Source organism: Crinia signifera, chromosome 1, assembly GCF_055691185.1.
Source record: "Crinia signifera chromosome 1, ASM5569118v1, whole genome shotgun sequence".
NCBI lineage: Eukaryota > Metazoa > Chordata > Amphibia > Anura > Myobatrachidae > Crinia > Crinia signifera.
In genome coordinates, this window is record NC_139217.1 from 40,765,649 (window position 1) to 40,788,670 (window position 23,022).

Genomic DNA, 23,022 nt, shown 5'->3' on the forward strand with positions numbered 1-23,022 from the left:
TAGGGGGCACTAGAGTGTGGCAGAATGTGTGGGCATTGCAGTGTGCTATAATATAGGGGGCACTAGAGTGTGGCAGAATGTGTGGTCATTGCAGTGTGGTATAATATAGGGGGCACTAGAGTGTGGCAGAATGTGTGGGCATTGCAGTGTGGTATAATATAGGGGGCACTAGAGTGTGGCAGAATGTGTGGGCATTGCAGTGTGGTATAATATAGGGGGCACTAGAGTGTGGCAGAATGTGTGGGCATTGCAGTGTGGTATAATATAGGGGACACTAGAGTGTGGCAGAATGTGTGGGCATTGCAGTGTGGTATAATATAGGGGGCACTAGAGTGTGGCAGAATGTGTGGGCATTGCAGTGTGGTATAATATAGGGGGCACTAGAGTGTGGCAGAATGTGTGGGCATTGCAGTGTGGTATAATATAGGGGGAACTAGAGTGTGGCAGAATGTGTGGGCATTGCAGTGTGGTATAATATAGGGGGCACTAGAGTGTGGCAGAATGTGTGGGAATTGCAGTGTGGTATAATATAGGGGGCACTAGAGTGTGGCAGAATGTGTGGGCATTGCAGTGTGGTATAATATAGGGAGAACTAGAGTGTGGCAGAATGTGTGGGCATTGCAGTGTGGTATAATAGAGGGGGCACTAGAGTGTGGCAGAATGTGTGGGCATTGCAGTGTCGTATAATATAGGGGGAACTAGAGTGTGGCAGGATGTGTGGGCATTGCAGTGTGGTCTAATATGGGACACTAGAGTGGCAGAATGTATGGGCATTGCAGTGTGGTATAATATAGGGGGCACTAGAGTGTGGCAGAATGTGTGGGCATTGCAGTGTGGTCTAATATGGGACACTAGAGTGTGGCAGAATGTGTGGGCATTGCAGTGTGGTATAATATAGGGGGCACTAGAGTGTGGCAGGATGTGTGGGCATTGCAGTGTGGTATAATATAGGGGGCAGTAGAGTGTGGCAGAATGTGTGGGCATTGCAGTGTGGTATAATATAAGGGGCACTAGAGTGTGGCAGGATGTGTGGGCATTGCAGTGTGGTATAATATAGGGGGCACTAGAGTGTGGCAGAATGTGTGGGCATTGCAGTGTGGTATAATATAGGGGGCACTAGAGTGTGGCAGGATGTGTGGGCATTGCAGTGTGGTATAATATAGGGGGCAGTAGAGTGTGGCAGGATGTGTGAGCATTGCAGTGTGGTATAATATAGGGGGCACTAGAGTGTGGCAGGATGTGTGGGCATTGCAGTGTGGTATAATATAGGGGGCACTAGAGTGTGGCAGGATGTGTGGGCATTGCAGTGTGGTATAATATAGGGGGCAGTAGAGTGTGGCAGAATGTGTGGGCATTGCAGTGTGGTATAATATAGGGGGCACTAGAGTGTGGCAGAATGTGCGGGCATTGCAGTGTCGTCTAATATGGGACACTAGAGTGTGGCAGAATGTGTGGGCATTGCAGTGTGGTATAATATAGGGGGCACTAGAGTGTGGCAGAATGTGTGGGCATTGCAGTGTGGTCTAATATGGGACACTAGAGTGTGGCAGAATGTGTGGGCATCGCAGTGTGATATAATATAGGGGGCACTAGAGTGTGGCAGAATGTGTGGGCATCGCAGTGTGATATAATATAGGGGGCACTAGAGTGTGGCAGAATGTGTGGGCATCGCAGTGTGATATAATATAGGGGGCACTAGAGTGTGGCAGAATGTGTGGGCATTACAGTGTGGTATAATATAGGGGGGCAGTAGAGTGTGGCAGAATGTGTGGGCATTGCAGTGTGGTATAATATAGGGGGCACTAGAGTGTGGCAGGATGTGTGGGCATTGCAGTGTGGTATAATATAGGGGGCACTAGAGTGTGGCAGAATGTGTGGGCATTGCAGTGTGGTCTAATATGGGACCACTAGAGTGTGGCAGAATGTGTGGGCATTGCAGTGTGGTCTAATATGGGACCACTAGAGTGTGGCAAAATGTGTGAGCATTGCAGTGTGGTATAATATAGGGGGCACTAGAGTGTGGCAGAATGTGTGGGCATTGCAGTGTGGTCTAATATGGGACACTAGAGTGTGGCAGAATGTGTGGGCATCGCAGTGTGATATAATATAGGGGGCACTAGAGTGTGGCAGAATGTGTGGGCATCGCAGTGTGATATAATATAGGGGGCACTAGAGTGTGGCAGAATGTGTGGGCATCGCAGTGTGATATAATATAGGGGGCACTAGAGTGTGGCAGAATGTGTGGGCATTACAGTGTGGTATAATATAGGGGGGCAGTAGAGTGTGGCAGAATGTGTGGGCATTGCAGTGTGGTATAATATAGGGGGCACTAGAGTGTGGCAGGATGTGTGGGCATTGCAGTGTGGTCTAATATAGGGGGCACTAGAGTGTGGCAGAATGTGTGGGCATTGCAGTGTGGTCTAATATGGGACCACTAGAGTGTGGCAGAATGTGTGGGCATTGCAGTGTGGTCTAATATGGGACCACTAGAGTGTGGCAGAATGTGTGGGCATTGCAGTGTGGTATAATATAGGGGGCACTAGAGTGTAGCAGAATGTGTGGGCATTGCAGTGTGGTATAATATAGGGGGCACTAGAATGTGGCAGAATGTGTGGGCACTGCAGTGTGGTATAATATAGGGGGCACTAGAGTGTGGCAGGATGTGTGGGCATTGCAGTGTGGTATAATATAGGGGGCACTAGAATGTGGCAGAATGTGTGGGCATTGCAGTGTGGTATAATATAGGGGGCACTAGAGTGTGGCAGGATGTGTGGGCATTGCAGTGTGGTATAATATAGGGGGCAGTAGAGTGTGGCAGGATGTGTGAGCATTGCAGTGTGGTATAATATAGGGGGCACTAGAGTGTGGCAGGATGTGTGGGCATTGCAGTGTGGTATAATATAGGGGGCACTAGAGTGTGGCAGGATGTGTGGGTATTGCAGTGTGGTATAATATAGGGGGCAGTAGAGTGTGGCAGAATGTGTGGGCATTGCAGTGTGGTATAATATAGGGGGCACTAGAGTGTGGCAGAATGTGCGGGCATTGCAGTGTCGTCTAATATGGGACACTAGAGTGTGGCAGAATGTGTGGGCATTGCAGTGTGGTATAATATAGGGGGCACTAGAGTGTGGCAGAATGTGTGGGCATTGCAGTGTGGTCTAATATGGGACACTAGAGTGTGGCAGAATGTGTGGGCATCGCAGTGTGATATAATATAGGGGGCACTAGAGTGTGGCAGAATGTGTGGGCATCGCAGTGTGATATAATATAGGGGGCACTAGAGTGTGGCAGAATGTGTGGGCATCGCAGTGTGATATAATATAGGGGGCACTAGAGTGTGGCAGAATGTGTGGGCATTACAGTGTGGTATAATATAGGGGGGCAGTAGAGTGTGGCAGAATGTGTGGGCATTGCAGTGTGGTATAATATAGGGGGCACTAGAGTGTGGCAGGATGTGTGGGCATTGCAGTGTGGTATAATATAGGGGGCACTAGAGTGTGGCAGAATGTGTGGGCATTGCAGTGTGGTCTAATATGGGACCACTAGAGTGTGGCAGAATGTGTGGGCATTGCAGTGTGGTCTAATATGGGACCACTAGAGTGTGGCAGGATGTGTGGGCATTGCAGTGTGGTCTAATATGGGACACTAGAGTGGCAGAATGTATGGGCATTGCAGTGTGGTATAATATAGGGGGCACTAGAGTGTGGCAGAATGTGTGGGCATTGCAGTGTGGTATAATAGAGGGGGCACTAGAGTGTGGCAGAATGTATGGGCATTGCAGTGTGGTATAATATAGGGGGCACTAGAGTGTGGCAGAATGTGTGGGCATTGCAGTGTGGTATAATATAGGGGGAACTAGAGTGTGGCAGAATGTGTGGGCATTGCAGTGTGGTATAATATAGGGGGCACTAGAGTGTGGCAGAATGTGTGGGAATTGCAGTGTGGTATAATATAGGGGGCACTAGAGTGTGGCAGAATGTGTGGGCATTGCAGTGTGGTATAATATAGGGAGAACTAGAGTGTGGCAGAATGTGTGGGCATTGCAGTGTGGTATAATAGAGGGGGCACTAGAGTGTGGCAGAATGTGTGGGCATTGCAGTGTGGTATAATATAGGGGGAACTAGAGTGTGGCAGAATGTGTGGGCATTGCAGTGTGGTATAATATAGGGGGCACTAGAGTGTGGCAGAATGTGTGGGAATTGCAGTGTGGTATAATATAGGTGGCACTAGAGTGTGGCAGAATGTGTGGGCATTGCAGTGTGGTATAATATAGGGGGAACTAGAGTGTGGCAGAATGTGTGGGCATTGCAGTGTGGTATAATAGAGGGGGCACTAGAGTGTGGCAGAATGTGTGGGCATTGCAGTGTCGTATAATATAGGGGGCACTAGAGTGTGGCAGGATGTGTGGGCATTGCAGTGTGGTCTAATATGGGACACTAGAGTGGCAGAATGTATGGGCATTGCAGTGTGGTATAATATAGGGGGCACTAGAGTGTGGCAGAATGTGTGGGCATTGCAGTGTGGTCTAATATGGGACACTAGAGTGTGGCAGAATGTGTGGGCATTGCAGTGTGGTATAATATAGGGGGCACTAGAGTGTGGCAGAATGTGTGGGCATTGCAGTGTGGTATAATATAGGGGGCACTAGAGTGTGGCAGAATGTGTGGGCATTGCAGTGTGGTATAATATAGGGGGAACTAGAGTGTGGCAGAATGTGTGGGCATTGCAGTGTGGTATAATAGAGGGGGCACTAGAGTGTGGCAGAATGTGTGGGCATTGCAGTGTGGTATAATATAGGGGGCACTAGAGTGTGGCAGGATGTGTGGGCATTGCAGTGTGGTCTAATATGGGACACTAGAGTGGCAGAATGTGTGGGCATTGCAGTGTGGTATAATATAGGGGGCACTAGAGTGTGGCAGAATGTGTGGGCATTGCAGTGTGGTATAATATAGGGGGCACTAGAGTGTGGCAGAATGTGTGGGCATTGCAGTGTGCTATAATATAGGGGGCACTAGAGTGTGGCAGAATGTGTGGGCATTGCAGTGTGGTATAATATAGGGGGCACTAGAGTGTGGCAGAATGTGTGGGCATTGCAGTGTGGTATAATATAGGGGGCACTAGAGTGTGGCAGAATGTGTGGGCATTGCAGTGTGGTATAATATAGGGGGCACTAGAGTGTGGCAGAATGTGTGGGCATTGCAGTGTGGTATAATATAGGGGACACTAGAGTGTGGCAGAATGTGTGGGCATTGCAGTGTGGTATAATATAGGGGGCACTAGAGTGTGGCAGAATGTGTGGGCATTGCAGTGTGGTATAATATAGGGGGCACTAGAGTGTGGCAGAATGTGTGGGCATTGCAGTGTGGTATAATATAGGGGGAACTAGAGTGTGGCAGAATGTGTGGGCATTGCAGTGTGGTATAATATAGGGGGCACTAGAGTGTGGCAGAATGTGTGGGAATTGCAGTGTGGTATAATATAGGGGGCACTAGAGTGTGGCAGAATGTGTGGGCATTGCAGTGTGGTATAATATAGGGAGAACTAGAGTGTGGCAGAATGTGTGGGCATTGCAGTGTGGTATAATAGATGGGGCACTAGAGTGTGGCAGAATGTGTGGGCATTGCAGTGTCGTATAATATAGGGGGAACTAGAGTGTGGCAGGATGTGTGGGCATTGCAGTGTGGTCTAATATGGGACACTAGAGTGGCAGAATGTATGGGCATTGCAGTGTGGTATAATATAGGGGGCACTAGAGTGTGGCAGAATGTGTGGGCATTGCAGTGTGGTATAATATAGGGGGCACTAGAGTGTGGCAGAATGTGTGGGCATTGCAGTGTGGTATAATATAGGGGGAACTAGAGTGTGGCAGAATGTGTGGGCATTGCAGTGTGGTATAATAGAGGGGGCACTAGAGTGTGGCAGAATGTGTGGGCATTGCAGTGTGGTATAATATAGGGGGCACTAGAGTGTGGCAGGATGTGTGGGCATTGCAGTGTGGTCTAATATGGGACACTAGAGTGGCAGAATGTGTGGGCATTGCAGTGTGGTATAATATAGGGGGCACTAGAGTGTGGCAGAATGTGTGGGCATTGCAGTGTGGTATAATATAGGGGGCACTAGAGTGTGGCAGAATGTGTGGGCATTGCAGTGTGCTATAATATAGGGGGCACTAGAGTGTGGCAGAATGTGTGGTCATTGCAGTGTGGTATAATATAGGGGGCACTAGAGTGTGGCAGAATGTGTGGGCATTGCAGTGTGGTATAATATAGGGGGCACTAGAGTGTGGCAGAATGTGTGGGCATTGCAGTGTGGTATAATATAGGGGGCACTAGAGTGTGGCAGAATGTGTGGGCATTGCAGTGTGGTATAATATAGGGGACACTAGAGTGTGGCAGAATGTGTGGGCATTGCAGTGTGGTATAATATAGGGGGCACTAGAGTGTGGCAGAATGTGTGGGCATTGCAGTGTGGTATAATATAGGGGGCACTAGAGTGTGGCAGAATGTGTGGGCATTGCAGTGTGGTATAATATAGGGGGAACTAGAGTGTGGCAGAATGTGTGGGCATTGCAGTGTGGTATAATATAGGGGGCACTAGAGTGTGGCAGAATGTGTGGGAATTGCAGTGTGGTATAATATAGGGGGCACTAGAGTGTGGCAGAATGTGTGGGCATTGCAGTGTGGTATAATATAGGGAGAACTAGAGTGTGGCAGAATGTGTGGGCATTGCAGTGTGGTATAATAGAGGGGGCACTAGAGTGTGGCAGAATGTGTGGGCATTGCAGTGTCGTATAATATAGGGGGAACTAGAGTGTGGCAGGATGTGTGGGCATTGCAGTGTGGTCTAATATGGGACACTAGAGTGGCAGAATGTATGGGCATTGCAGTGTGGTATAATATAGGGGGCACTAGAGTGTGGCAGAATGTGTGGGCATTGCAGTGTGGTCTAATATGGGACACTAGAGTGTGGCAGAATGTGTGGGCATTGCAGTGTGGTATAATATAGGGGGCACTAGAGTGTGGCAGGATGTGTGGGCATTGCAGTGTGGTATAATATAGGGGGCAGTAGAGTGTGGCAGAATGTGTGGGCATTGCAGTGTGGTATAATATAGGGGGCACTAGAGTGTGGCAGGATGTGTGGGCATTGCAGTGTGGTATAATATAGGGGGCACTAGAGTGTGGCAGAATGTGTGGGCATTGCAGTGTGGTATAATATAGGGGGCACTAGAGTGTGGCAGGATGTGTGGGCATTGCAGTGTGGTATAATATAGGGGGCAGTAGAGTGTGGCAGGATGTGTGAGCATTGCAGTGTGGTATAATATAGGGGGCACTAGAGTGTGGCAGGATGTGTGGGCATTGCAGTGTGGTATAATATAGGGGGCACTAGAGTGTGGCAGGATGTGTGGGCATTGCAGTGTGGTATAATATAGGGGGCAGTAGAGTGTGGCAGAATGTGTGGGCATTGCAGTGTGGTATAATATAGGGGGCACTAGAGTGTGGCAGAATGTGCGGGCATTGCAGTGTCGTCTAATATGGGACACTAGAGTGTGGCAGAATGTGTGGGCATTGCAGTGTGGTATAATATAGGGGGCACTAGAGTGTGGCAGAATGTGTGGGCATTGCAGTGTGGTCTAATATGGGACACTAGAGTGTGGCAGAATGTGTGGGCATCGCAGTGTGATATAATATAGGGGGCACTAGAGTGTGGCAGAATGTGTGGGCATCGCAGTGTGATAAAATATAGGGGGCACTAGAGTGTGGCAGAATGTGTGGGCATCGCAGTGTGATATAATATAGGGGGCACTAGAGTGTGGCAGAATGTGTGGGCATTACAGTGTGGTATAATATAGGGGGGCAGTAGAGTGTGGCAGAATGTGTGGGCATTGCAGTGTGGTATAATATAGGGGGCACTAGAGTGTGGCAGGATGTGTGGGCATTGCAGTGTGGTATAATATAGGGGGCACTAGAGTGTGGCAGAATGTGTGGGCATTGCAGTGTGGTCTAATATGGGACCACTAGAGTGTGGCAGAATGTGTGGGCATTGCAGTGTGGTCTAATATGGGACCACTAGAGTGTGGCAAAATGTGTGAGCATTGCAGTGTGGTATAATATAGGGGGCACTAGAGTGTGGCAGAATGTGTGGGCATTGCAGTGTGGTCTAATATGGGACACTAGAGTGTGGCAGAATGTGTGGGCATCGCAGTGTGATATAATATAGGGGGCACTAGAGTGTGGCAGAATGTGTGGGCATCGCAGTGTGATATAATATAGGGGGCACTAGAGTGTGGCAGAATGTGTGGGCATCGCAGTGTGATATAATATAGGGGGCACTAGAGTGTGGCAGAATGTGTGGGCATTACAGTGTGGTATAATATAGGGGGGCAGTAGAGTGTGGCAGAATGTGTGGGCATTGCAGTGTGGTATAATATAGGGGGCACTAGAGTGTGGCAGGATGTGTGGGCATTGCAGTGTGGTCTAATATAGGGGGCACTAGAGTGTGGCAGAATGTGTGGGCATTGCAGTGTGGTCTAATATGGGACCACTAGAGTGTGGCAGAATGTGTGGGCATTGCAGTGTGGTCTAATATGGGACCACTAGAGTGTGGCAGAATGTGTGGGCATTGCAGTGTGGTATAATATAGGGGGCACTAGAGTGTAGCAGAATGTGTGGGCATTGCAGTGTGGTATAATATAGGGGGCACTAGAATGTGGCAGAATGTGTGGGCACTGCAGTGTGGTATAATATAGGGGGCACTAGAGTGTGGCAGGATGTGTGGGCATTGCAGTGTGGTATAATATAGGGGGCACTAGAATGTGGCAGAATGTGTGGGCATTGCAGTGTGGTATAATATAGGGGGCACTAGAGTGTGGCAGGATGTGTGGGCATTGCAGTGTGGTATAATATAGGGGGCAGTAGAGTGTGGCAGGATGTGTGAGCATTGCAGTGTGGTATAATATAGGGGGCAGTAGAGTGTGGCAGGATGTGTGAGCATTGCAGTGTGGTATAATATAGGGGGCAGTAGAGTGTGGCAGGATGTGTGAGCATTGCAGTGTGGTATAATATAGGGGGCACTAGAGTGTGGCAGGATGTGTGGGCATTGCAGTGTGGTATAATATAGGGGGCACTAGAGTGTGGCAGGATGTGTGGGCATTGCAGTGTGGTATAATATAGGGGGCAGTAGAGTGTGGCAGAATGTGTGGGCATTGCAGTGTGGTATAATATAGGGGGCACTAGAGTGTGGCAGAATGTGCGGGCATTGCAGTGTCGTCTAATATGGGACACTAGAGTGTGGCAGAATGTGTGGGCATTGCAGTGTGGTATAATATAGGGGGCAGTAGAGTGTGGCAGGATGTGTGAGCATTGCAGTGTGGTATAATATAGGGGGCACTAGAGTGTGGCAGGATGTGTGGGCATTGCAGTGTGGTATAATATAGGGGGCACTAGAGTGTGGCAGGATGTGTGGGCATTGCAGTGTGGTATAATATAGGGGGCAGTAGAGTGTGGCAGAATGTGTGGGCATTGCAGTGTGGTATAATATAGGGGGCACTAGAGTGTGGCAGAATGTGCGGGCATTGCAGTGTCGTCTAATATGGGACACTAGAGTGTGGCAGAATGTGTGGGCATTGCAGTGTGGTATAATATAGGGGGCACTAGAGTGTGGCAGAATGTGTGGGCATTGCAGTGTGGTCTAATATGGGACACTAGAGTGTGGCAGAATGTGTGGGCATCGCAGTGTGATATAATATAGGGGGCACTAGAGTGTGGCAGAATGTGTGGGCATCGCAGTGTGATAAAATATAGGGGGCACTAGAGTGTGGCAGAATGTGTGGGCATCGCAGTGTGATATAATATAGGGGGCACTAGAGTGTGGCAGAATGTGTGGGCATTACAGTGTGGTATAATATAGGGGGGCAGTAGAGTGTGGCAGAATGTGTGGGCATTGCAGTGTGGTATAATATAGGGGGCACTAGAGTGTGGCAGGATGTGTGGGCATTGCAGTGTGGTATAATATAGGGGGCACTAGAGTGTGGCAGAATGTGTGGGCATTGCAGTGTGGTCTAATATGGGACCACTAGAGTGTGGCAGAATGTGTGGGCATTGCAGTGTGGTCTAATATGGGACCACTAGAGTGTGGCAAAATGTGTGAGCATTGCAGTGTGGTATAATATAGGGGGCACTAGAGTGTGGCAGAATGTGTGGGCATTGCAGTGTGGTCTAATATGGGACACTAGAGTGTGGCAGAATGTGTGGGCATCGCAGTGTGATATAATATAGGGGGCACTAGAGTGTGGCAGAATGTGTGGGCATCGCAGTGTGATATAATATAGGGGGCACTAGAGTGTGGCAGAATGTGTGGGCATCGCAGTGTGATATAATATAGGGGGCACTAGAGTGTGGCAGAATGTGTGGGCATTACAGTGTGGTATAATATAGGGGGGCAGTAGAGTGTGGCAGAATGTGTGGGCATTGCAGTGTGGTATAATATAGGGGGCACTAGAGTGTGGCAGGATGTGTGGGCATTGCAGTGTGGTCTAATATAGGGGGCACTAGAGTGTGGCAGAATGTGTGGGCATTGCAGTGTGGTCTAATATGGGACCACTAGAGTGTGGCAGAATGTGTGGGCATTGCAGTGTGGTCTAATATGGGACCACTAGAGTGTGGCAGAATGTGTGGGCATTGCAGTGTGGTATAATATAGGGGGCACTAGAGTGTAGCAGAATGTGTGGGCATTGCAGTGTGGTATAATATAGGGGGCACTAGAATGTGGCAGAATGTGTGGGCACTGCAGTGTGGTATAATATAGGGGGCACTAGAGTGTGGCAGGATGTGTGGGCATTGCAGTGTGGTATAATATAGGGGGCACTAGAATGTGGCAGAATGTGTGGGCATTGCAGTGTGGTATAATATAGGGGGCACTAGAGTGTGGCAGGATGTGTGGGCATTGCAGTGTGGTATAATATAGGGGGCAGTAGAGTGTGGCAGGATGTGTGAGCATTGCAGTGTGGTATAATATAGGGGGCACTAGAGTGTGGCAGGATGTGTGGGCATTGCAGTGTGGTATAATATAGGGGGCACTAGAGTGTGGCAGGATGTGTGGGCATTGCAGTGTGGTATAATATAGGGGGCAGTAGAGTGTGGCAGAATGTGTGGGCATTGCAGTGTGGTATAATATAGGGGGCACTAGAGTGTGGCAGAATGTGCGGGCATTGCAGTGTCGTCTAATATGGGACACTAGAGTGTGGCAGAATGTGTGGGCATTGCAGTGTGGTATAATATAGGGGGCACTAGAGTGTGGCAGAATGTGTGGGCATTGCAGTGTGGTCTAATATGGGACACTAGAGTGTGGCAGAATGTGTGGGCATCGCAGTGTGATATAATATAGGGGGCACTAGAGTGTGGCAGAATGTGTGGGCATCGCAGTGTGATATAATATAGGGGGCACTAGAGTGTGGCAGAATGTGTGGGCATCGCAGTGTGATATAATATAGGGGGCACTAGAGTGTGGCAGAATGTGTGGGCATTACAGTGTGGTATAATATAGGGGGGCAGTAGAGTGTGGCAGAATGTGTGGGCATTGCAGTGTGGTATAATATAGGGGGCACTAGAGTGTGGCAGGATGTGTGGGCATTGCAGTGTGGTATAATATAGGGGGCACTAGAGTGTGGCAGAATGTGTGGGCATTGCAGTGTGGTCTAATATGGGACCACTAGAGTGTGGCAGAATGTGTGGGCATTGCAGTGTGGTCTAATATGGGACCACTAGAGTGTGGCAAAATGTGTGAGCATTGCAGTGTGGTATAATATAGGGGGCACTAGAGTGTGGCAGAATGTGTGGGCATTGCAGTGTGGTCTAATATGGGACACTAGAGTGTGGCAGAATGTGTGGGCATCGCAGTGTGATATAATATAGGGGGCACTAGAGTGTGGCAGAATGTGTGGGCATCGCAGTGTGATATAATATAGGGGGCACTAGAGTGTGGCAGAATGTGTGGGCATCGCAGTGTGATATAATATAGGGGGCACTAGAGTGTGGCAGAATGTGTGGGCATTACAGTGTGGTATAATATAGGGGGGCAGTAGAGTGTGGCAGAATGTGTGGGCATTGCAGTGTGGTATAATATAGGGGGCACTAGAGTGTGGCAGGATGTGTGGGCATTGCAGTGTGGTCTAATATAGGGGGCACTAGAGTGTGGCAGAATGTGTGGGCATTGCAGTGTGGTCTAATATGGGACCACTAGAGTGTGGCAGAATGTGTGGGCATTGCAGTGTGGTCTAATATGGGACCACTAGAGTGTGGCAGAATGTGTGGGCATTGCAGTGTGGTATAATATAGGGGGCACTAGAGTGTAGCAGAATGTGTGGGCATTGCAGTGTGGTATAATATAGGGGGCACTAGAATGTGGCAGAATGTGTGGGCACTGCAGTGTGGTATAATATAGGGGGCACTAGAGTGTGGCAGGATGTGTGGGCATTGCAGTGTGGTATAATATAGGGGGCACTAGAATGTGGCAGAATGTGTGGGCATTGCAGTGTGGTATAATATAGGGGGCACTAGAGTGTGGCAGAATGAGTGGGCATTGCAGTGTGGTATAATATAGGGGGCACTAGAGTGTGGCAGGATGTGTGGGCATTGCAGTGTGGTATAATATAGGGGGCACTAGAATGTGGCAGAATGTGTGGGCATTGCAGTGTGGTATAATATAGGGGGCACTAGAGTGTGGCAGGATGTGTGGGCATTGCAGTGTGGTATAATATAGGGGGCACTAGAATGTGGCAGAATGTGTGGGCATTGCAGTGTGGTATAATATAGGGGGCACTAGAGTGTGGCAGAATGTGTGGGCATTGCAGTGTGGTCTAATATGGGACACTAGTGTGTGGCAGAATGTTTGGGCATCGCAGTGTGATATAATATAGGGGGCACTAGAGTGTGGCAGAATGTGTGGGCATCGCAGTGTGATATAATATAGGGGGCACTAGAGTGTGGCAGAATGTGTGGGCATCGCAGTGTGATATAATATAGGGGGCACTAGAGTGTGGCAGAATGTGTGGGCATTGCAGTGTGGTATAATATAGGGGGCACTAGAGTGTGGCAGAATGTGTGGGCATTGCAGTGTGGTATAATATTGGGAGCTCCAGACGATAATGGCAAAAGGTCGACACAAGCAAAGTGTCAACATGAAAAAGGTTGATGTTATTTGTGTGTGTGGGGGGTTGTGTCAATGTGGACACCTGAGCAGGTGGAACCCTAATTATAACCATTGCATAGCTTGATTCGCTCCCCATGCTTAGGGCCAGGTGCCTGCCTTTCATACCGCTGCGTCCACACACTTTACTGTTCCCATGTGGATGGTAAAGCATTAAAAAGGCCAAAGAAAATTTAAAAAAAATCAGGAAAAACTCATATTGACCTTTGCATGTGTCGACCTAGTGCATGTCGACTAATCTGTGTCAATCTATGGAATGTTTACCTACACACTGTCTGTAAGTCATCCGTCAGTGGTGACCAGGAGACGGTGGGCAGCAGTGGCGTAACTATACATTTTGCTCCCCCCTGCCAAAAAGTTTGTGCCCCCCCCTCCAGGCTACTCTCCAGCATGTTTCACCAGCGTGTGATGTGATGACGTCAGGTACAGGTACTTGTTTCCTAACACGATGACCAGATTTTCTACGTACGGCACCATATGGAAATCGCATCGCATCGCATGGGCCATTATAGCGGCATGCGATGCGATGTGATTTTTTCATGTAATTTAATTTTTTTCATTTTACACCACAATATCGCATCACATTGCATCGCATGTCCCGCAAAATTGCATTATAGGGTGTGCGATGCCATGACATCAATATGATTGTATGTCCCAATAATAGATTTAACGCACACCCCCCACTATCCACGCTTCCCCGTAGCGTGGCGAGCGCAGCATCCTCCGACTTTTTCATTACCCCACTATCCACATCGGCGTTGAGTTGATTTTATATAGTGTGGCGAGCGCAGCGAGGGGACACGGATTACTTTACATGTATTCCGCGTCCGCTAGCCACGCTTCGGGCTCGGTTGCTCGCTACACTCGCCACACTTTATATAAAAAACTCCACGCCGACGTGGATAGTGGGGCAATGAAAAAGTCAGAGGGCACGTTCGGCCGCCCCTTGCGGGGCTTGCTGCTCTCGCCACGCTTCGGGGTGGCGTGGATAGTGTGTGTGTGTGTGGGGGGGTGTTGCGTTAAACCTATTTTTTGGGACATACGGTACCTAATGTCATGGCATCGCACACCCCATAAAATCACATGCGATCGCATGCGATTAAAAATCGATGGCCCGGGGCTGAGAGAGCAGTGAATAAATTACATAGGAAAATCACATCGCATGGCCCTAAAATGGCCCATGCATACCTCCCAACTCTGCCAGGTCTGCAGGGGGGGCGTGACCTAATTTGGGGGCGTGGCCCATACTCGCGACTCTATCGTGAGGCCACGCCCCCATTTTGCCGCTATGGGGGCATGACCCAGAGGCTCTGTGAGCCTCTAGCCATGCCCCCAGCCCCCTGGCTGCGGGAATAGACGCTGTGCGCATGCACACAGCGTTTATTCCCCGCTGCTTAGCAGCTGACAGGGGGGACTCCCAACAGCCCCCCCACACCGCGGGACACTGCCGCCCGCGGGTGGGACAGCGGGACAGGCCCTGATAATCGGGAATGTCCCGCTAAAATCGGGACTGTTGGGAGGTATGCCCATGCGATGCAATGCGATTTCACTACGCAGAATAGCCCACTAAGCAAATAGCTTAGTGGGCGCCGTGCTAGGAAACAAGTACCAAAATACACATAGGCAGTTGTTTGATAATGACTCAATATGCCAATTCGTGCTTAGCCGCTCCTGTGTGTTTTATGTGACAATGTTTTACCTTTGCAGCGAATGAACCCAGCCCGGCAGCAGTCAGCGGAGTCCTTGCCGCGATGAGAGGAGATTTATCACCCAGTTACTCCGCTCCCCCTGACACAGGATCCCCTGCCCTGATTATGGCGTTTGGAGACGTCCCAGGACATGATGTATCTAGGAGGATAATACGGCTCTTAATACTCTGTCATCAGCTCGGTAGACAAACACTGACTACTGTCTGAGCGCAGCCATTAGATGTGATGGAAGATAATCTGCATTACAGAACATTGATGAAAAGGAGGAGAAGCCAGCCCCTCGTCTGCGGTCAGTATATATTATCTCTCAGTTTCCACATTACGGTAATGCCGCTGCGCCAGTGCCAAGCAGACTCCATAACCGTCCACTCCCTTCCCACTTGTCATCTTAATGTAACAAATATACTCCTGAAAGAGGAAACAGTCTAAATAATATTGTTTCCTCTTCAGATCAGATATCATTACTTTTATTTATTTATTTACAGTTTCTTATATAGCGCAGCAGATTCCGTTGCGCTTTACAATTGGAAACAACAGTGATTAAACAAACTGGGTAGATACAAACCGACATGGAGGTAGGAGGGCCCTGCTCGCAAGCTCACAGTCTATACCAGGCATTCCCAACCACGGTCCTCAAGGTACACCAACAGTGCAGGTTTTAGTGATATCCAGGCTTCAGCACAGATGGTTTAATCAGAATCCCTCAGATACTAATTAAGTCACCTGTGCTCAAGCCTGGATATCTACAAAACCTGCACTGTTGGTGTGCCTTGAGGACTGTGGTTGGGAATGCCTGGTCTATAGGGATAATAGGAAGGATACATAAGGATAGGAATCTATAACATGGCAGTCCCACCAGATTACATAACAGTCCTGATTGGATGCAATTAGATATGAATGCTACTGGAGGGTGTGCGGGTCTCCTGAATATGATAGGCTTGCCTGAAGAGGTGAGTTTTCAGGGAACGGTTGAAAGTTTGGAGGCTAGAGGAGAGTCTTAGTGTGCGTGGAAGGGCATTCCATAGGGTGGGTGCTGCCCAACAAATATATTGCAAGTGTAAGTGGGAGCTAGTAATGAGTGTGGGTGAGAGACGCAGATCTTGTGCAGAGCGGAGAGGTCAGGTGGGGAGATATTTTGAGATAAGCGAAGAGATATAAGTTGTTGTAGTCAGGTTATAGGGTTTGTATGTAAGATGAAGTATTATATATTGAATGCGGTATATACAGGCAACCAATGGTGGGACTGACAGAGCAGATCAGCAGGCGATGAGCATCTAGCCAGGAAGATCAGCTTCGCTGCTGGATTCAAAATGGATTGTAGTGGTGAGAGTCTTTTCTTAGGAAGACCGGTAAGGAGGCCATTGCAATAATCAATGCGTGAAATAATGAGTGCATGGATTAGAGTTTTGCAGTGTCTTGTGTAAGGTACGGACAAATTTTGGATATGTTTTTTAGATGCATGTTACATGATTTAGAGACAGATTGAATCTGACGAATAAAGGACAGTTCAGAATAGAGGATGACCCCTAGGCAGCGAGCTGCGGAGTAGGATTGGTTGTGTTCTCAACAGTGATAGAGATATCAGGTTGGTAACTACTGTACTCTTGGCTGGTGGGAATATAATTATTTCTGTTTTGGAAATGTTGAGTTTGAGGTGGCAAGATGACATCCAAGATGAAATGACAGAAAGGCATTCAGAGATACGGAGCAATACTGATGGTGACAATTCCGGGGAGGATAGATAGATTTGAGTATCATCAGCGTACAGATGATACTGAAATCCAAAAGAGCTGATTAGTTTACCAAGAGAGGAGTTATAGATTGAGAAAAGCAGAGGACCTAAGACGGGCAAATGTATTAAGCCTGGAGAAGAGATAAACTGGAGATAAAGTAGAGATACAGTGAAAGGAGATAATAAACCAGCCAATCAACTCCAAACTGTCATTTTCAAACACAGTTTATTGGCTGGTGCTTTATCTCCTTTCACTTTATATCTACTTTATCTCCAGTTGTGAGGAGGAGATGGAATCAGAGAATCGGACAGTAGTTAGATAGGTACAGTAGGATGAGAACCAAGAAAGGGCTGTGTTCTGAAGACCTAGGTATTGTAGTGTTTGTATGAGAAGAGAGTGGTCGACAGTGTCAAAGGCAGCTGAGAGATCTAGAAGAATAAGAAGTGAGAAACGGCCTTTAGATTTAGTAGTGGCCAGATTACTGACTACTTTAGTCAGTGCTGTCTCTGTGGTGTTGAGAGCGAAAGCCTGACTGAAGTGCAGTTGTAAGAGCTAAGAAAGTGTGTGAGGCGAGCGTAGGTAAGTCTCAAGTAGCTTGGAGAGGCATGGGAGCTGAGAGATAGGACGGTAGTTAGAGAGACAGTTTGGATCAGAATTGTGGGAGTAATAAGTCCATGCTTGACCAGAGAAGGAAAGATACCAGAGAGAGAGAGAGAGAGAGGTTACAGATTTTAGTTAAGCTTGGGATAAGCACAGGAGACAGAGCTTTCCTGACTTTTAGGGGTATAGGGTGGAGGAGAGTTAGTGGAGTAGGAGGATAAGAAGAGTGTAGATACTTCATCCTCACTTGTGGGGTCAAATGAGGAGAAAGTGGCAAAGGGCTCAGCAAAGGAAGTAAGCAAGTCACTGGCTGAACAAGAGCATGCTATTTCATCTTGGATTTGATTAATTTTGTCCTTGAAGAAGGAAGCAAGTTCTTGCGCACAGATAGTATCTGATGGAGAGGGTGAGGGAGGGTAAAGAAGTGATTTAAATGTATTGAAAAGGCTCTTGCGGTTGGTGGCATGAGAAAAGATTGAAAATATGTTTGTTTAGCAGTGTCCAGAGCATTACAATAGGAGTGGTAGGTAGTCGTGACAAAGTCACTTGGATTTTGAGATTTACACCATTGACGTTCAAATCTACGTGATAGTACGCCACTGTCGTTCAAATCCACGCCCCTCCCACTTGTCATTACTGGCCACAACCTGCGCGGGAGAATATTACACTGTCAAAACGCAGTAAAGAAAGTATAAACTTGGCAAATTGGTAACTGCAGGGGGGATTAATATATATATATATATATATATATATATATACCACATGTATAGCCTGTGTTTGTCCTCTGTACCTTACTCAGGCTCAGAGCTGCCTCTGATAGAAAAACCGTCCCATGATGAGGTTGCTGCTGCTGTCCTCGATGGGCCTGAGAAGCATATGATGAGCTCCACCAAGCAGAGCTCAGCACAAGCCTCTCAGCCTCTGACCTCTCATGGGACTAAGTCACCTCCCAGTAATGCACTGCACACTTGTGCAGTCAGTGTGCCTTGGCTCCCGATGCTCAGCACCATTAATCATCATCACATTGGCAGATAGGTGAAGCTGCAGCACTACCCCACTCCCATGCACAAAACCTTTAGCTAAAAATGAAACAAACAAACAAACACGTCAACCACAATGGGCCCCTAGATAAAGGGGTGCCCTGGGGTACTGACCCCCTGAGCTCCCCCCCTTAATCCGGCCCTGCCCAGGAGTGCAAGGACTATTGAATACAGGCAGAGTACTTTCAATATGAGCTATGTTTCGCAAATCATCATCTTCGTTATGGGGTTTTATATGTTTCTGTAAGAGTTCTCGGCTCAGAGTTAGAGGCCACGGAGGATCACAGAGTGACCTGACCCCGATGTCTCCAGATGTAGAGAGAGGAAATTGTAGTCATAACACTTTCACATGGCTGTACCAAGGATGACAGTCACCTTCAGTGTAATAATTAGTTTTTGGGGATGGCTGGAAAATAATAAATCTCTCTGGCCTACAGTCTATGTGTTCTCCTTCCAATTATCCGCAGAACCAGACTGATAATCCAGCATGTCTCTCCGTAAGCTTTTCTAGATTTCCATCACTACGTTCCTCTCACATGGACACAGGAGCTACTGCACGGTCACATTCTGTGTGTCTGACTCCAGCCCTCTCTCACACTACTGCACGGTCACATTCTGTGTGCCTGACTCCAGCCCTCTCTCACACTACTGCACGGTCACATTCTGTGTGCCTGACTCCAGGCCTCTCTCACACTACTGCACGGTCACATTCTGTGTGCCTGACTCCAGCCCTCTCTCACACTACTGAACGGTCACATTCTGTGTGCCTGACTCCAGCCCTCTCTCACACTACTGCACGGTCACATTCTGTGTGCCTGACTCCAGCCCTCTCTCACACTACTGCACGGTCACATTCTGTGTGCCTGACTCCAGCCCTCTCTCACACTACTGCACGGTCACATTCTGTGTGCCTGACTCCAGCCCTCTCTCACTACTGCACGGTCACATTCTGTGTGCCTGACTCCAGCCCTCTCTCACACTACTGCACGGTCACATTCTGTGTGCCTGACTCCAGCCCACTCTCACCCTACTGCACGGTCACATTCTGTGTGCCTGACTCCAGCCCTCTCTCACACTACTGCACGGTCACATTCTGTGTGCCTGACTCCAGCCCTCTCTCACACTACTGCACGGTCACATTCTGTGTGCCTGACTCCAGCCCTCTCTCACCCTACTGCACGGTCACATTCTGTGTGCCTGACTCCAGCCCTCTCTCACACTACTGCACGGTCACATTCTGTGTGCCTGACTCCAGCCCTCTCTCACACTACTGCACGGTCACATTCTGTGTGCCTGACTCCAGCCCTCTCTCACACTACTGCACGGTCACATTCTGTGTGCCTGACTCCAGCCCTCTCTCACACTACTGCACGGTCACATTCTGTGTGCCTGACTCCAGCCCTCTCTCACACTACTGCACGGTCACATTCTGTGTGCCTGACTCCAGCCCTCTCTCACACTACTGCACGGTCACATTCTGTGTGCCTGACTCCAGCCCTCTCTCACACTACTGCACGGTCACATTCTGTGTGCCTGACTCCAGCCCTCTCTCACTACTGCACGGTCACATTCTGTGTGCCTGACTCCAGCCCTCTCTCACACTACTGCACGGTCACATTCTGTGTGCCTGACTCCAGCCCACTCTCACCCTACTGCACGGTCACATTCTGTGTGCCTGACTCCAGCCCTCTCTCACACTACTGCACGGTCACATTCTGTGTGCCTGACTCCAGCCCTCTCTCACACTACTGCACGGTCACATTCTGTGTGCCTGACTCCAGCCCTCTCTCACCCTACTGCACGGTCACATTCTGTGTGCCTGACTCCAGCCCTCTCTCACACTACTGCACGGTCACATTCTGTGTGCCTGACTCCAGCCCTCTCTCACACTACTGCACGGTCACATTCTGTGTGCCTGACTCCAGGCCTCTCTCACACTACTGCACGGTCACATTCTGTGTGCCTGACTCCAGCCCTCTCTCACACTACTGCACGGTCACATTCTGTGCGCCTGACTCCAGCCCTCTCTCACACTACTGCACGGTCACATTCTGTGCGCCTGACTCCAGCCCTCTCTCACACTACTGCACGGTCACATTCTGTGCGCCTGACTCCAGCCCGCTCTCACACTACTGCACGGTCACATTCTGTGCGCCTGACTCCAGCCCTCTCTCACACTACTGCACGGTCACATTCTGTGTGCCTGACTCCAGCCCTCTCTCACACTACTGCACGGTCACATTCTGTGTGCCTGACTCCAGCCCGCTCTCACACTACTGCACGGTCACATTCTGTGTGCCTGACTCCAGCCCTCTCTCACACTACTGCACGGTCACATTCTGTGTGCCTGACTCCAGCCCTCTCTCACACTACTGCACGGTCACATTCTGTGTGCCTGACTCCAGCCCTCTCTCACACTACTGCACGGTCACATTCTGTGTGCCTGACTCCAGCCCTCTCTCACACTACTGCACGGTCACATTCTGTGTGCCTGACTCCAGCCCTCTCTCACACTACTGCACGGTCACATTCTGTGCGCCTGACTCCAGCCCTCTCTCACACTACTGCACGGTCACATTCTGTGCGCCTGACTCCAGCCCTCTCTCACACTACTGCACGGTCACATTCTGTGCGCCTGACTCCAGCCCGCTCTCACACTACTGCACGGTCACATTCTGTGCGCCTGACTCCAGCCCTCTCTCACACTACTGCACGGTCACATTCTGTGTGCCTGACTCCAGCCCTCTCTCACACTACTGCACCGTCACATTCTGTGTGCCTGACTCCAGCCCTCTCTCACACTACTGCACGGTCACATTCTGTGTGCCTGACTCCAGCCTTCTCTCACACTACTGCACGGTCACATTCTGTGTGCCTGACTCCAGCCCTCTCTCACACTACTGCACGGTCACATTCTGTGTGCCTGACTCCAGCCCTCTCTCACACTACTGCACGGTCACATTCTGTGTGCCTGACTCCAGCCCTCTCTCACACTACTGCACGGTCACATTCTGTGCGCCTGACTCCAGCCCTCTCTCACACTACTGCACGGTCACATTCTGTGTGCCTGACTCCAGCCCTCTCTCACACTACTGCACGGTCACATTCTGTGTGCCTGACTCCAGGCCTCTCTCACACTACTGCACGGTCACATTCTGTGTGCCTGACTCCAGCCCTCTCTCACACTACTGCACGGTCACATTCTGTGTGCCTGACTCCAGCCCTCTCTCACACTACTGCACGGTCACATTCTGTGTGCCTGACTCCAGGCCTCTCTCACACTACTGCACGGTCACATTCTGTGTGCCTGACTCCAGCCCTCTCTCACACTACTGCACGGTCACATTCTGTGTGCCTGACTCCAGCCCTCTCTCACACTACTGCACGGTCACATTCTGTGTGCCTGACTCCAGCCCTCTCTCACACTACTGCACGGTCACATTCTGTGTGCCTGACTCCAGCCCTCTCTCACACTACTGCACGGTCACATTCTGTGTGCCTGACTCCAGCCCTCTCTCACACTACTGCACGGTCACATTCTGTGTGCCTGACTCCAGCCCTCTCTCACACTACTGCACGGTCACATTCTGTGTGCCTGACTCCAGCCCTCTCTCACACTACTGCACGGTCACATTCTGTGCGCCTGACTCCAGGCCTCTCTCACACTACTGCACGGTCACATTCTGTGCGCCTGACTCCAGCCCTCTCTCACACTACTGCACGGTCACATTCTGTGCGCCTGACTCCAGCCCTCTCTCACACTACTGCACGGTCACATTCTGTGCGCCTGACTCCAGCCCTCTCTCACACTACTGCACGGTCACATTCTGTGCGCCTGACTCCAGGCCTCTCTCACACTACTGCACGGTCACATTCTGTGTGCCTGACTCCAGCCCTCTCTCACACTACTGCACGGTCACATTCTGTGTGTCTGACTCCAGCCCTCTCTCACCCTACTGCACGGTCACATTCTGTGTGCCTGACTCCAGCCCTCTCTCACACTACTGCACGGTCACATTCTGTGTGCCTGACTCCAGCCCTCTCTCACACTACTGCACGGTCACATTCTGTGCGCCTGACTCCAGCCCTCTCTCACACTACTGCACGGTCACATTCTGTGCGCCTGACTCCAGCCCTCTCTCACACTACTGCACGGTCACATTCTGTGCGCCTGACTCCAGCCCTCTCTCACACTACTGCACGGTCACATTCTGTGCGCCTGACTCCAGCCCTCTCTCACACTACTGCACGGTCACATTCTGTGTGCCTGACTCCAGCCCTCTCTCACACTACTGCACAGTCACATTCTGTGTGCCTGACTCCAGCCCTCTCTCACACTACTGCAGTCACATTCTGTGTGCCTGACTCCAGCCCTCTCTCACACTACTGCACGGTCACATTCTGTGTGCCTGACTCCAGCCCTCTCTCACACTACTGCACGGTCACATTCTGTGCGCCTGACTCCAGCCCTCTCTCACACTACTGCACGGTCACATTCTGTGCGCCTGACTCCAGCCCTCTCTCACACTACTGCACGGTCACATTCTGTGTGCCTGACTCCAGCCCTCTCTCACACTACTGCACGGTCACATTCTGTGTGCCTGACTCCAGCCCTCTCTCACACTACTGCACGGTCACATTCTGTGTGCCTGACTCCAGCCCTCTCTCACACTACTGCACGGTCACATTCTGTGTGCCTGACTCCAGCCCTCTCTCACACTACTGCACAGTCACATT

At 49.8% G+C, this 23,022-nt stretch overlaps 1 long non-coding RNA gene across 1 annotated transcript in view; it reads left to right on the top strand.

The window, feature by feature from the left end:
* The first annotated feature begins 14,910 nt into the window (after positions 1–14,910).
* Positions 14,911–23,022, top strand: part of LOC146025716 (uncharacterized) — a 63,893-nt gene continuing 55,781 nt past the window's right edge. Inside the window, exon 1 of the long non-coding RNA XR_014454270.1 lies at positions 14,911–15,201. This is a non-coding gene — a long non-coding RNA (uncharacterized LOC146025716). The remainder of the gene's footprint in view (positions 15,202–23,022) is intronic.